This window comes from Nannobrachium achirus, assembly GCF_963921795.1.
Source record: "Nannobrachium achirus genome assembly, chromosome: 22".
Classification (NCBI taxonomy): Eukaryota; Metazoa; Chordata; class Actinopteri; order Myctophiformes; family Myctophidae; genus Nannobrachium; species Nannobrachium achirus.
The window spans coordinates 47051135-47067277 of record NC_137829.1 but is presented as its reverse complement, the minus strand read 5'-3'; the positions used below and the strand labels follow the sequence as shown (position 1 = coordinate 47067277).

At 44.0% G+C, this 16143-nt stretch overlaps 1 protein-coding gene across 1 annotated transcript in view; it reads right to left on the bottom strand.

The window, feature by feature from the left end:
* The window catches only part of thsd7ba (thrombospondin, type I, domain containing 7Ba), a gene marked incomplete at both ends in the record, with an annotated part of 450762 nt that overhangs the window by 26130 nt on the left and 408489 nt on the right, over window positions 1-16143 (bottom strand). The gene's annotated exons all lie outside the window — the stretch shown is intronic.

The following is a 16143-nucleotide window of genomic DNA, read 5'->3' as shown; positions in this document are numbered from 1 at the left end:
GCAGCCTCCAAGAGAAAACAAACAAATACCAAGAGAATACATCATTTCTCATAAAAACCACAGCAGGGGGTCTAATAAAGTACTTTCAACCTCTTAGACACATGAAAAACAGAAAAAGTACAAAACTATGGCACCGCCTCTTTAAGAGCCGGTACTTAAGACAATCAAAATACTGCCCCTGGTGTGAAGTGAGCAGTGCTATTTATGAGTACATTTCATTAAGCGCCCCGCGAAGCTTGGCCACTGTGACCCCTCAAACTTTGAGTGCTTCGTGCAAAGATGTAGGCCAGATGTAGGGCCAATGTGACCCTGGGGCGTACAAATGGACAAAGCCAGATGTAGGAGCTTAGCTCCTTCCAGGAGCACCGCTCAAAAACATTGAACAAATGAAAAGTATTAAAAAGCGCTTGTGACAAAACCTAACTCAGAAGGATCCTCAAACGGTCTTGCCAAACCAGCTAACTCCACCCATTGACAGTAGCCCACTGTTTTTCTTCATAAATCAGTGCTATTGAACACCCTTTACGTCTGTGTATTGGTTAAAAAATATTGAACCAATATTTTCCTGAAAAAAAATAAAGAAAAAAGAAATATTCAGCAGATATACAGTAGAGTATACATGCAGATTTCTATGAGGATGAAAGTATTATACGCTAAAGGTCTCCCGATCACAGATAAAGTCTTTCCATTAGACATTTAAGAATCGCTGAAGAGCATTTTAAATATTTCAGAAGAAGTGCAGAATGTACTCTTTCAGAGCCCAAATTAAATTCGATTATATTAAATTCAGTGCATATAAAGTTATTATGTTTTATTTTTTTTAAAGCTAAAGGTGGGTGGTATAGTATTATGCAGCTCAATAATGCAGTTTACGTTCCACGATGATGAATATTATATAACTTTCTTAAGGGGGGGAAGGGGGGTGGGGGTTCCTTCGGGCCTCTGAAGTTCTATATGCTATTAAGGTTCCGCAATAAAAGGGAAAACAGAGACACACATATACGCACTTAAATGTGACATTCACAATGAATAAGTCCCGAACTGCGCAACAACAGAGCCAAGCTCAGGCCTTTGTTAATGTGCTGGTAGAGGGGGAATGGACTCAGGGGAGTTACAATGGAGCCGAAAAGACATTCAATTAAAAGCCTTTTCAGCGGAGGAGAGACAGAAAGAAGCAAGGTGTGTGTGGGGGGGACGAGATGAACATCAGACAAAAAGGGTGTTTGTTCGGTGCTTCAGCGCCAAACTAAAACGGTGTTTCCATAACAGATCGCGCAATACATCTGTACCCCATCTTCACATAAAGACAGGGGCGTCACAAAGGGACAGAGTTACTAGGGCCCAAGGTGCCTTAATTATTTTATACTTTAGCTATTGAAAAACAGCAGATGTACAAGCTCACAGCGCGGCACCGAGTGCCACGCTGCGAGCTTGTAGGTCTGCTATTTTCGAAAAGTTGTGAAAAATGTGTGCACTTTGAATACTTTGAATAAATATGTTTTTTTTAAGCATTTGTAACTCAAATTTTGCTTCTGGGGGGTCCCTGGAACTAAATATTTTGATGGGGTCCGTAGACAAATCCATATCATTTTGGGGGTCCTTCACATGAAAAGGTTTGAGCACCACTGACATAGAAACATATATTTTTCAAAAAACCTTAGAAGGATTTGAAATATATTCGAAGACACAAAATATCAGATCTACAAGCTCACAGCGAGCTTGTATATCTGCTATTTTTCAATAGTTAAAGCACATAGTAATGTGTGCATGGGGGGCCCGCAGTGAATCCTTGTACCCAGGGCCCAGAATTTGGTGCGACACCCCTGCATAAAGATATTCAGCATTTTCACACCCTTTGGAATTGCTTTCCTGTCGAGTTGTGAGAGCTACTGTAGGAAATGTTTTACTAAAGACAACGACTCCAGGAATTGGAGGTGGACCATACCGCGTATGTGTAAATATAATACGCTAGGCTGTTGAAAGACATTTTAAAGCGTTAAGTTATTTATGCCTTAATCCAAGGATAACACAACAATAACTGCCACAAGGGTATACATCTGCTAAAAATCACACCTGTGTGAACTGAGCGGTGGTCGTGGGGGGGGGGGGGGGGGGGGGGTGCCTGTGTGTGTGTGTGTGTGTGTGTGTGTGTGTGTGTGTGTGTGTGTGTGTGTGTGTGTGTGTGTGTGTGTGTGTCTGGACTGGCCTGGCCTGAACAACAGCGCCCCTCCCTTAACATGTGTGGTCAGAAAAGGTACTTCGGGCTACATACAGACACACACGCACGCACACACACACGCACGCATACACACACGGCCACGTATAGGAGACGGTGTAACCACCGCTCAAAAACTAAAAAAAACATCTCACCTCCTGCTATTTTGTACGCTGCAAACGTGTCAAAAATAAAAGTAGTTCATGCCGTATGTACTGTATGTTTGAGTCACCACTATGTGTTAGAGTTGCTCATCACACAGGCAAAGCAGATCACCACAGCTAAGGTATAATAAGAATACAAATAAGTAGCTTAGTTTTTAATCCATTTATGCTCATTAGCCCAACAGAGGTTGACTGCCAAATAATTTCAATTAATCACACCGCTGCTTGGTATGCGCCCAGAACGGTGTGCAGGATCACAGCCGTTGGCGTCACGTCAAGGTGCAGTCCTTTGTAATTATGCTGTAAAATGACATGTACAGTGTAGGCCATGTTGGAGGACCTACTGTAAAATATAATTTTCTTGAGCGGTGCAACTGGAAGGAGCTATACGCTCCTACATGTGGCTTTGTCCGTAGGTACGCCCAGGGTCACACTGGCCAAGCTTCACGGGACTCTTTACAAAAGAGCACCGCTCACTTTACACTGGGTCAGATATTTTTTCTTTACATTTTCATTTTCATTCATTTCGTAACCCATTTTCCCACCCACTGCCAATTGCCTAAGCCGTAATCCAGGGCCTACTCTCCCTCTGCCAACCTGGGGAGAGCTCCGAACTGAGCTCGCTGCTTATCACCTGACAGGAGGGAGTTCCCCCCGGTAGGACGTAGCGCCTGAAAGGAACACGTTATTCCAAACAGGTCTTTTTCCCTCCTTCAGGCGCCCCGGTCTGACCAGGGGGAGGCAGTAGGCCTATTAGACAACAGGATTACTGCATACCTATAGTCAAGGGGACACAGGGAAAAAATGCACAGTCCACACAGAAAGGCCCTTTCAACCCCACCCCCTAGAGTGTGGGCACTGATGACGTGGAGGAGAGAACACGCCCCCAGCAGCGTCCCCTGCTGGGAATCGAACCCGGGACCTTCTAGCTGTGAGGCGATAGTGCTGCGAACTAGGCCACCATGCTCCCCCACTGAACAACATGCATGCACAGTATACTGTATACTGCTGCAATACAATTGAGATGTTGGGAAACCGACTCAGCTGATCTCCAGGGCAACATGAATATTTTACCATAAATATTGCATGCATGGTGACTGTTGTGTACCGTATATGGACATTATACTATGTATGCAAATTGATTCACCAAGGTGTCCGAGGTGTGCACATTGGAACTTAGAAACGGGCTTGTGCAGAAATATTGTCCCTGGCGTCAGGTCAATCACACACAAAAAAGAAGAAAAAAAAAAGAAGAAAAAAAATCTATTTAAACGGTATATTTGAATAAGCTTGTTGTTGTTTGTCAAGTGTTCCAGTGCAACATCTCTCTCCTTCTCAGAAATGTGTTTGCGTCTGCTGCTTCTAGCCTGCAGATTAGGATCGCTCTCAAGCTCTCCTAAATTGTCCTAAGAATATTGATGGCATGCTCCTACATTGAATTTGGGACACTGAGAATGTTGGGGAAATGGGGACTGCCCCATAGGTCGAACTCCCGTTGGGTCGAACAGCGTCGGCGGGTTAGATAATCACCCGCGACCGTCGGCAGGTTAGATAATTACTCGCGTCACGGTTACTGAGGTTAGTTTTAGGGTTAGGGTTAGAGTTAGGCATAGTTTTACTGAGGTTAGGATTAGGGTTTTGGTTAGAGTTTGGTGGTCGATCCAAAGGGTGTTCGACCTAATGACATGTTACCAGAATGTTATGTGTCACATTCCTATAATTATCTACTCTCGATACTTTAAGTTTCTATTTGTTAGTATCACAAAGATATCGTCACTGTCGGGCAGAAACCTCGTATCTCCAGTTTCAAATTTGTAGACTTTTTGTAAATTAAAGACCTACTTCATCATACAAAAGTGTAGCACAAAAGTAGTGAAGATCCACAAGCACACATGTTGAGAATCACTATCACCAGTAAGACTCCCTAAATCGGGAGATAAGCGAACGTCAGGTCGCATACGCAAACTTTAGAAGGCAATGGTAGCCAATCAGGGAATATGGGAAATGGGATAGATCCATGTTGATGACGTGACTTTAGAGATACTGCTACCGGTAGCTTTGCGTGATTTTAGGGCAAAATCTGTAGGAGCAGTGTCCAAAAATGTGTTTAGCAAAAATTGGCCTAATGGTGGCGCTAGTTGGGACAGATGCATGTTGATGACATGACTGTAGAGATACAGTGTACCACTTTCCGTAATTTTAGGGCAAAATCAGTAGAAGCAATGTCCAAAAATGTGTTTGAAAAGATTGACCTGGTGGCGGCGTTAAAGGGATAGATCCATGTTGATGACATGAGTCTAGACATACTGTGTACTGCTTTGCGTGATTTTAGGGAAGAAATTGTAGGAGCAGTGTCCAAAAATGTGTTTTGCAAGAGTCGGCCTATGGTGGCGCTAGAAGAGGGCCATGTGAGAAATGAGGTTGTGGTTTGGCAGCCAAGGAGTGTTTGTGCAACGTTTGGCATGGATATGGGGCAACAGTGGCAGAGATATGAGTAGGGCAAAAGTGTGACATAATGTGTGACGGACATACTGACGGACAGACAGACCAGACCACTATCATTACCAGTAAGACTCCCTAATCGGGACATAAGCGACCGTAGGTGGCTTATCTCCACAAATAGGGCAAAAATGTGTTTTTCCAGAATCTTCCTGATCCATGTTGATGACATGAGTGTAGACATGCTGTGTAGTGATATTCGTGATTTTAGGGCAAAAACTGTAGGAGCAGTGTCCAAAAATGTGTTTTAAAAATCGGCCTGAAGGTGGCGCTAGAATAGGGCCATGTGAGAAATGAGGGGTGGGGTCTCCGCGTTGCCTTGGCGGACGAATAGGTACCGGCCCCGGCTCTCCCGGACGCTCCTAGCCCGAGTTACGGCATTTTATGTGCGCTGCAGTGGCAGGGGGTCCTCCACTGGGGGCGCCACCACTTTTGCATCCGTTCTGGAGCACCAGGAGTCGGTGGTCCCCGGGGAAATCCCTGTGAGCAGCCCCGTTGGGGTGGTCATTTGGTCATTTTTGCACATTTGGTAATTTTTTACATCTGGGGGTCCCCCAGGGACCTGGGGGTCCCTGGGGCTCCGGGGGTCCTTGGAGGTTGTAGTTTGGCAGGCAAGGAGTGTGTGTGTGTAAAATCTGGCATGGATCGGGTCAACGGGTGCGGAGATATAAGCAGGGAAAAAGTGTGACGTGTGACGTGTGAGCACATTTGGTCATTTTTTACATCTGGGGGTCCCCCTCTCCGGGGGTCCTTGGAGGTTGTAGTTTGGCAGTCAAGGAGTGTGTGTGCAAAATTTGGCATGGATGGGGGCAACGGTTGTGGAGATATGAGCAGGGCAAAAGTGTGACGGACTCACTCACTCACTCACTCACAGACAGCCGGTGGAGGTTTTGGTAGTAAATGCGACCTACGGTCGCAACAAATGACTGACCTCACACACCAATACACTAAGACCAAGATCCCTAAGCCAATAAGAACCACACCGTTCTTTGGTTGGATCCCAAGATCCACATAATTAGATTTTTCATTTAGCCTTTATTTAATCACAAGAGAAAGAAAGACCCCCATTGAGAAATAATCTCGTTTTTTTCAAGGAGAGACCTGCAGGCCAAGAAAGGCAAGCAGGCAGAACACACAGCGTTCAAATGGCTGGAGATTACTGAGGCTTGGGTAAGAAACTGTGGACACTCCTTGGTGAGGTGACAGGCCATCACTGCAATGTGTGCCTTTTAAAGACAGCGGGCTGTCACGGTCACTGGAAGAAGCTTTCCTAAACACCTGCAACAAAAAGATTCTTAAACACTTAAACCCTCTATTCTTAGTAAAAAACAGACTTAATCCAAATTTGCTTTGCTTAACACTTTGCCGTCCGAAATAGAATGGTGGTTGGTAGATTAGCCGTGAAATTTCTATTATTGAATTGTGATCTGAGACATAATATTATGTTTATAAACATGAGCCCGCCACCACTCCTTCTTGGACAGCGCCGTTGTTTTTTTTTTTTTTTTTTTCCCAGGTCATTAGCTCACCGTGATTATCTGGTTCTCCGTTGGGATAGAATGGGGGTTTTGGCCGATCATCGATCTCCCCGTGCGTTTCGCGTGCGCGATCCCTTCGCGTAAATGTCCCCGCAAATAATCCATGTGTGACTCAAAAGCAGAACTGAAAATTTTCGCTAGCATAGCCCCTAGCATGGCTGCTGTAGAAGCACCAGGGTACAGACAGTAACCGAATGGGGGAATATGCCTTGGAAAAGGAAAGGCCAATGACATCACTTCTGCTTCATGTCAGCCCAGCCATGAGCTATCAATGCACGAGTGGTGACTAGGGAAGGTTAGACGATCGCCGATTTTCGGATGAAAATCATTTATTTCGGTAAATACGGGAAAGTACGGGAAAGTACGATTGGCTGCCCCTCCCCCCCTAGGAAGTCCGATATAGTACGATTTTAACATTAAGGGTCTCCCCGTGGCTTTGAAAGGGTTAAAGGAATTATAACTGTGTTTTTTACCAATCATAAAAGTATTTTTCCTGGTCCTTAAAACGTGTATTAAAATGTTAAAACTGAAAACTCCACTCTAGGGAGCCGTGGCAGTTTTTTTTTTTTTTTTTATCTCTCTGTGTTCTGTGGCCTTTTGAGTAGCAAAGATAATATACCTAGTCACCAGAGATGGCGTAGTTCAGAGACTTTCATGGTCTGTCTCATCGCCTCTGCTCTGCTATTTTTATGACCTTCTCTGCATGACTTTGAAGTTTAAATCTACCTATGAAGGTGGATTCTGCTTTTCAATGGGAATGGAGTGGTTTCTTCATCAGCAGATTTCTGCAAAAATACGCTCCATTCTCCATAAAAATTAGACCAATCACAGTTGGAGTCCATCAAATAAATAAACACAAATAACATTTTGACAGATAAAATCAAATTTGATAAACAACACATACAACAAAATATAATGAACAACACTCATACAAGTAAATATAAAGTCAAGGTTTTGTTTACATTTGAAAATGTTCACCTACTGTATAACGACGCGCCTGGAATAGGGACACCAGGTTTAACCCTGCAAGGCCTAGAATTATTGAATGCTTTAACCAGTGAAAAATAGCAGATCTACAAGCTCACAGCGCGGCACCGAGTGCCGCGCTGCGAGCTTGTAGATCTGCTATTTTTGAAAAATCGTGAAAATTAGAATTTTGACCCGATTCTATAAGTGTCTTTTGAATCCTTCTAAGATTTTTGGAAAAACCCTATGTTTCTATGTCAGCAATCTGGCCAGCCATCGTCAAAGAAAAGGTCCTTTTCACTTCAACTGGAGCTCAGTTAGTCTGTTCTTGAGAGACTACTATGTCAGTGGTTATCTAATTTTTCATGTGAAGGACCCCCAAAATGATATTTATTTGGTCACGGACCCCCATCTCAAAATATCTAGTTCCAGGGACCCCCCAGAAGCAAAATTTGAGTTACAAACGTTCACTTTGAAAATACATATATTCAAAGATTTGCACACATTTTTTAAGACTTTTTCAGAATTAGCAGATCTACAAGCTCGCAGCGCGGCACTCGGTGCCGTGCTGTGAGCTTGTATATCTGCTATTTTTCACTGGTTAAAGCATTCAATAATTCTAGGCCTAAATGGGTTAAACAAACAAAAAGAGTCCAGTAGAAAGACAACTGCATGACATTACATTTCACATCTGTTGCCGTCTATTGCAGCAACGGCAACACAACAATGGTTGACATAACTGCCCTCCGTGGTGTCACGCCCCTTCAGTGTGAGAGTTGGCACCGCGGACTCACTGCCAGTCCATTAAAGTCAGGTTATTGGCAGCCGGTGGCAATGTTCAACGAGGCATCAACAAGGTGGTCATATGTCACTGTTGTTCAGCACTTTGACTCCAAAGCTTTCGTGTGAGAAAACAAAGACTGACCGGAGTACAGTGCAGTAGCAGTTATTGCTGCGCAATAGATTGTTATCATAATACGATAACGATAACAATATTATGGTTATCGCGGTATGACCATGCGCTATATTAGCGCAAAAGGCAACGATATGTAAGGGATATTTTCTGATACTACGTTGTCTATTTCTCGCTTAAAATATTTTTTTAAAACATTCTTGAGAGCAACGTTTAGTTCTAAATGTCGCTGTGTGTTTGTTAACATGGCTGACATGTTGAATACAGCACAAGACACCAGCTCAGTGGCCTTGTGGTTACCCCAGGGCTCCACAGGCGGCGTCGCGCTGCTCTGCATCTTGACCGCGTCATTGACGCCGTCACTTTGACGTCCGACAGGCTGCAGCGCAGCGGCTGTGACTGTGAGGTATTCATTCTATGGCCAATATAGCCCATTTCCAAAACAACATGAAAATCACTTTCAAACAGGAATATAACTATTTGTGACCTGAATGTGAACGTATAGAGCACACTATGTTCACAGCAGAGAGCAGCAATGCACCACTGACCACTTTGTTTTGTCATGATTATAGCCTGTTGTGTTCATACATAATTGTATCAAAGTAGACCGCTGTAATTACATAATTACATTTGTGACATCTAGTCACCCTTGTGAATGGATAGCCAACAGCAGAAACGCACGTATATAGCCTACATTTAATACACAAAGCATTTATTCATATTTTATACATGACTGGACGTTGTGGACGCCGTCAAAAAATTGAACCGGGGCGATTTTCGAGTTTGGACGCCGTCACCGGAGCGTCCGACGTTGACGTCGCCGTCGGCAGTGGAGCACCCTTCATTGATTAAAACGGGAGCGTTCCCAACGTTGGCGTTGACACGACGCTCGACGCGCCCGGTGGAGCCGGGGGGTAAGAGTGTCCGCCCTGAGACTGGGAGGTCGGGGGTTTGATTCCCCGGCTGGGTCATACCAAAGACTGTAAAAATGGGCCCCAGTGCCTCTCTGCTTGTCACTCAGCATCAAGGGTTGGGTTGGGTTGGGTTGGGTTGGGTTGGGTTGGGTTGGGTTGGGTTGGGTTGGGTTGGGTTGGGTTGGGGGTGGGGGGTTGATCACCATTACTGATTCCTGAGCGCGGCACGGCTGCAGCTCACCACTCCAAGAGATGGGTGAAATGCGGAGAACAAATTTCAAATCACAGCAATGTTGTTATTGTTAAGATTCACGCAGTGCAAGCCGGACTGCAGCAAGCATTCTGAGCCTTTGATTAGGCAGCGGTCTGTTATAGAGCGGAGCAGTCTGTTATCAAGGAATATCAGACCACTGATTTCAGCGAAGTGATAGCGTGTGTGTGTGTGTGTGTAGATTACTATGTGGGTTACTATCTGGGTATGTAGGGCTGACCCAAATAAATCGAATATTCGAAGCTTCGTTCGAAGGCACGGTATTCGAATTTGAAAAATAAATTTGAATAATCGGTCACGGCCGTTTGTCCTTTGGGGGGGGCCGCATGCCTTTGCTTGCGCCTCGCTCCACTCCAGCGTGATAGCGTCACCTCCTTCTCACACACGTGTTAACATTAACAACAAGCCAACAACAACAACAAGAGCAAGCATGAAGCCATCAGAATGGTCGCCGATGTTAAAGAAAAGGCAGCACGCTGTCACAGATAACCGCATGCATGGATGTTACACCGACATTGGTTTGGCAAAGAAATGTGTGACTGCATCGCATAGTTGCATGCATCGCATAGTTGCATTCACCCGATGCAACTATGCGATGCAGTCACACTTTTCTGTGCCAAACCAATGTCGGTGTAACATCCATGCATGCAGTTGCTGTCTTCCAAGTTCCACACGCACGCTGACAGACACACAAGCGTGTTCTTCATCAGGAAACAAACAGCGAAAATTGGATTTTACAAAACGGACCCCGTCACCGTCGATCCAGTTTTAACACAATTAGTGCCTCTTAATCTGAAAGTTGCTTGGTGCCTCGGTGCCACGCAGTTTCCTCCATAGGCCGCCGCTATTATTTTGAAGGGCTGGAAGGGGGTTGTTTTTGTTTTTTTGGATTATCACTTGACGGCAACGATTACGTCATCTAGTCACATGACAGTGTGGGACAAGAAGAGGAAGATGGCTGCGCCCTGCCTTGTTTACATTTAGATCTGCTGCAAAATGTCTCAAAATGGCTATTTTGTTTAAATGAAGTTTCTTTATGGGCCTCTCCATTGACTTAACATTGAGGAGCTTCACTTCGCGTGCACGCCCAACGTGCGTTGTAAACAAATCGCCGACATTACCGATGCAGGCGGGACCGGAGCGACATTAAGTAAGTAATAATATCTTTACTGTATATACAGTAAGATTCACAGTCCTCACCGTCAACGGTGCCATGGTATTAACCCTTTCAATGACGGTGAGCGCCGTCTACAGCAGCAGAACAGTTAAAGAGGAAAAAAGAGCTTAAAACCAACTTGCTAGGGTTACGTCGTAGTGGTGTTGATGATGACAGGTTTATATCGGATCTGCAAGAAAACTAGTCGCGCCTGCATAGTTGTCTGAGCCTGACCGTCAGCTTTCGGTTGATGAGTGGAACGTTAAATCAGACACACTGCAGTGAAATGATTTACTATAAAATCTGCTATTACATTTGCGTGTACAATACACTTGGGAGTTAATCTGTTATAGGGCTCGTGATCGCGCTGCTGCTGTTTGCTGTTGCAGCCGCGATGTGTTACATTACAGACATGATGTGATTATGTCAATCCTACTGTACTGCAAAAACACTTTTCTTTAATATAGAAAACATTCGTATCATAGCCTATTCTTCTTCTTCCTCGTTGTATTGTTGTATTTAATGTAATGAAAATAGGGAGCATTTTTAAACACATTTCCTTAACGGTTATCACTTACATAACCGATAAACCTTTGCTCCCGACAACTCTTTTAGCTCGAGACGTAAAAGAGAAATTTGACAGGACCAAGACTCAGCTCACAACCTTGATCTGCTATTTTTACTTGTTAAAAGCTACATTTGTGGAATTTATGGAATTTCATTACATTTTTTTCAAATGTATTCATGAAATCCTTTTGAAGACTCTTAAGACTCGTAGTTTTTAACCTATGAAAAATGTATGTGACACATGCAGTCATCATCTCATCATTTCAGTATCAGATATGTCCATGCCAAACAAGTCAATCCCAGCTAGTCTGCAATGACTTTGATATGCCCCACATCCATAATTTGCCTATATGGGTGGGTAATTAATAATGCATAAAAGCACATGCTCAAGTGATGCAAAGTCAGCAAACCAGCCCTTAAAACTCAGCCAATGTAATAATAATAATGTAACCCTCTGTGGTTGTTTGGGGGAAGTACATGTCACTGTACATTTGCACATAAGCTACATTCAACCCATCTCACCTATTATTAGCAGTGGTGGATAAAGTAAGTAAGTACAATTATCAATACTGCAATGTAGAAAATGTCCAGAATGCAAGGGCATTGTGAGCTTGTAGATCAAGCTATTTTCAAATAAGGAATAATAATCAAAACCTACAAAGTAACTAGTAACTAAAGTTGCCAAATAATTGTCGTGGAGTAAAAGTATAATATTTGCCTCTGAGAAGTAGTGGATTAGAAGTACTGCAAATTGGAAACAGTCCAGTAAAGTAAAAGTAACTTTTATTGTACTTAAGTACAGCACTTAAATGAGTAAATGTACTTGCTTTACACCACTGACTAATAGGAGCAGTGGGGGAGCGCCACAAATAGGCCAACCCCAGGGAGCAGATGGGGGTTAAGTGCCTTGCTCATGGGACGCTTGGACACACGGACTGGGCGCACCAGGGGGTGAACCGGTGACCTTGTGATTACCAGATGGCCTCTCCTCTCTACTGGCTCAGCCAGGGGCGTCACAAGGGGTAGGAAAGTGGGACTGAGTTGCCAGGGCCCAAGGTGGTGGAGGGGCCCTATAGTAACTTTAGCTATTGAAAAATAGCAGATATACAAGCTCACAGCGCGGCACCGAGTGCCGCGCTGCGAGCTTGTAGATCTGCTATTTTTGAAAAGTCGTAAAAAATGTGCGCAAATCTTTGAATATGTATTTTTTAAGCGAACATTTTGATTCCGGGGAGGGGTCCCTGGAACTAAATATTTTGAGATGGGGTCTAGCTGTGGCCAAATACATCATATCTTGGGTGTCCTTCACATGAAAACGTTTGAGCACCACTGACATAGAAACATAAGATTCTTGCACACATGTTCACGATTTTTCAAAAATAGCAGATATACAAGCTCACAGCGCGGCACCGAGTGCCGCGCTGTGAGCTTGTATATCTGCTATTTTTCAATAGTTAACATTCATGGGGGGCCCGCAGTGAATCCTTGTACCCAGGGCCCAGAATTTGGTGTGACGCCCCTGGGCTCAGCCATGGCCACCCTTCGCTCTTCACCTGCTCCATGTGGCGCTGCCCGTCCATCTGCCTTGTCACGCTAGCCTGGCATTGCCAGGATGATCACGTGGGATCACTCACAGTCCCACATAAGTTCAGCCACGTGCACACATAGACATCAAAGGGGGCTTGAGCCCCAGCCCTTATATTTGTCTGTAAAAAAGTGCCCTCTCCAGACCATGAATACAGTTTTTACTATGGTGAAAGAAATGCAAATGCCATTTTTCCTGTGCTATACCTGAAGGCAGCATTTGGGGGAATTACCTCATCCAAACTCTCTGTTCGCCTGGGCGTCTATCCGGCGTAATGATAATCAGGGGTGAAGTTATTTACTATTCTGTCCCTATCGTGACATTACTCGGACAGCGCTGAGTCTTCGCGACTTTAGCAACGTTCGACACGGCAACTCGCCCGCTTTAGCTCGCTCCACAGTGTCTCACGTGGATCAAGGTCGCCTGAGACGTCATCTCCACCATCAGTGCGGTGAGCGTTTGGTAGAGCGAACGGCGTGGGAGGGCGATTTGGGTCTTGAATTACATTTGTTGAGGTCTTAAAAAGTCTTAAATTTTACTTTTAAAATGTTGCAGGAACCCTGACTGACATATTTAATTGCCTGACTTTCAGTTTAAAAAGAAAAGAAAAAAGAAAAGAAAATACGAGATAACAACACTTCACATTGAGCGTGCTGTGATCTTGTGCATCTACTATATTTCCGCAGTTTTATTAATTTATGTTAAACATGGAAAGGATTTTTGACAAAATGATGGAGAGTTGGCGAACTAGAATGCAGCATCTTATGTTGAACGAATTGCCCTCTTTGTGTAGGAATCCATGCCGTCACGCCACATGTCCAGTATTCACTTGATTATAATTAGTTTAATGTGGTTTCAAGTACCGGAAATAGCCGACCTCCAAGCTCACAACGCGTCGCGCTGAGCTTGGAGGTCTGCTATTTTCGATATCTTCACCTACAAGCCCTTTTAGAAACGTCACCCCCTGCCTCTCTTACATTCTCTAAATGTCCCTGCATAACTTCCTCCGTGGGAGATACTGGTGAGTGATGCCACGTGAGATCAGTCTGGTAATGCCAGGCTAATGACAATGAATTGCATTTTTATAGAGCTTTTCTATACTAAAAGCCCTTTAGGGATGTGAAGTGACGACCTCTCTTCCCACCTCAACGGTGGCAAGCTGGCACCGACCGACTCATTGGAGGCAACGTGGGGTTCAGTCAGTGTCTTGCCCAAGGACACTTCGACATGTGGACGGGAGGAGCCGGGATTGAACCAACGCCCCACGGATCATTGGACGACCTGCCCTACCTCCGGAGCCACAGCCGCCCCATCAGGCTTATTGTCACAGCAGTTCTGACCGCAAGTGCGGAGAGCAGTGCAGGTCATATCTTTGCAGCTCATTTAACAGTTCATTTTTAGCTCGACTTTGAATGAATTGACTATTAGGGAACAGTCAGTCACCAACATTTCTCTTTTATACAGCACAAACATAAAAACTATCATACAAGTATTCAATGGCACTATACAAAAACAATTCATTCCAAAATACGTACGTATCCACTCCTTTACCTTGCAGCTATAATAAATTCAGTTCATTCTGAATCTTTTTCAGGTCTACGAGGAAAGTCACATCCATCAGCCACCGTCATCCAAATGTTCATATACTGCATGGCTGGACACACAACCCTCATGGCATCATCCATCACATTAACTATTTTTTTTCCACACAGTGCTTTCAGGCGAATAATACAATGATAGTGGAGAAACTGCGGGGAAATTAGAGTTTTGTTTACACCATGCAATGAACACATGCTCTGCCCACCATGGCTGGAGCACTGTCCACTCTAAAGCGGTAATCTGTGTGTCACTGTTGTCCTGGACAACTGAAGGGTGTTGGTGACATTCATCATGTCAGTCCTGTTTTTTTTTTTAAACGGACAAATAAATCCTTGGCAGCTGAAAGCGAAGCCTCCTGCAAGTTAGGCGAGAACCACTTGGCATACATGATGAGGCTGCAGTGGTCGCCATGCCTTTTTAGACCAACCAGCATTCTTGCGACCGTCAGGTCGCAGTTACTATCAAAACCTCCACCGACTGTCAGTCAGTCTGTCAGTTTGTCTGTCACGTCACACTTTTCCCCTACTCACATCTCCGCCACCGCTGCCCCGATCCATGCCAAACTTTGCACACACACTCCTTGGATGGCAAAACACAACCTCCACCCCTGATTTCTCACATGCCCCACAGTGCCACCATGAGGTTGCTTTTTGCAGACAACATTATGCGACCTAACGGTCGCTTATCTCCCGATTAGGGAGTCTTACTGGTTAAAATAGACTGCTGTGTTACTAGTGGGAGATATTAGCTCCTTTGCCTTCACTGTCAGCTAGACAGTCTTGTCCAATGATTTGTGGTTTGTCGTTGCCTTTCTTTGCCATCGCTGTGCCATTGTTACAGATAAATACTTTTTCCATTTGACAAACTCTAATGAAAAGAATCATCATCTTCCCCATTCTGTGTGGAAATGGTACTGTGTGTCTTCTGTCCTTCACAGTCTCTTCCAGAACTCATTCTAATACTTCTGTCTCGTCTCATCTCATTAGCCGTGGTTTAAAAAAAAAACTATTAGAGGGAATTGCAACACTCAGAGAACTGAATGTGTGTCTGTTATCACATGCCCAGAATAGGGACACTAAATCGGTCAAGTGGTTAACTATGGTACTTTATTTTATTTAACTTTCAAAGTTCTGCTGTTGTTTACAAAATATGTTAATCCTTCTGTGAAAATTCAATATAATCTCCCCCCCCACACACACACACAACTCTAACTCTAATAATCTAGCATTTTTCATGCTATGTGAGAGCACAGGCAGTGTTGGGCAATATTACTTAGGAGAGTAATCGTTACTTATTACTTATTACTCCTTGGAAAAAGTAATAATATTATATTACTTATTACTTGGAATCAAGAGTAATATATAATATATTAAGTTATATTACTTTTTTTTTACCCGCAAAAAATACAATAAAAAATATATGTATAACGACACAATCTATTTAGCCCGCTCCTTTTAGAACAGAATCCAATTTATTGGAAACATTGTCTCTAATCAGCCAAACAAGCTTTATTTGACAGCTGTGATCAGTGCATTTACTAGGCATTTAAAACTGTCAGTAATTTTGACCCTTGACTTTATGTGGTCTGCTCTTTCCCCTATATAGTGCGGTATGCTATGTATTCCTGTAGGAATTTTTTGCCAAAATTGATTTTTTTGCTGTTTTGGCTTCTATAGGGACCAAACTATCAGAAAATGACGGGGGTCAAATTTTCAGACCCCTCCCTCATTTCCTGGGGGCGGGTCACTTCAGTTTT